At 54.8% G+C, this 325-nt stretch overlaps 1 protein-coding gene across 1 annotated transcript in view; it reads right to left on the reverse strand.

Annotated features, from left to right (window-relative positions):
• LOC104913016 overlaps window positions 1-325 on the reverse strand; it is a gene marked incomplete at its 5' end in the record, with an annotated part of 2,461 nt that overhangs the window by 629 nt on the left and 1,507 nt on the right. The window lies entirely within an intron of this gene.

Genomic DNA, 325 nt, shown 5'->3' on the forward strand with positions numbered 1-325 from the left:
AAGAAAAGAGGCCGGGAAAATAAAAACGAAAAAATAAACGAGAAAAACGGGAATAACTCAAGGGAACTCCGCCTGGAGCGCGAATGGAGCGGAGGAGCCGAGCACGACCCCCGGCTTTATTTCGGGTGCGGCGGCGGAGCGCCCCGGGGCCCATCGCAGCGCAATTAGCGGGGAAAGTTGCCGGGCTCACCGGCCGCACTTCTCCCACCTCCGGCCGCTGTCGGTTCGTTCCCCTTTACACCGCAAGAAGAAAACGGTTGCGGATTTCAGACCCGCAGCCTGTTCTTCTATATAATCAAAAATAGATAATTTTTTCTCTCGTTGG

Source organism: Meleagris gallopavo, chromosome 13, assembly GCF_000146605.3.
Source record: "Meleagris gallopavo isolate NT-WF06-2002-E0010 breed Aviagen turkey brand Nicholas breeding stock chromosome 13, Turkey_5.1, whole genome shotgun sequence".
NCBI classification, from domain to species: Eukaryota; Metazoa; Chordata; class Aves; order Galliformes; family Phasianidae; genus Meleagris; species Meleagris gallopavo.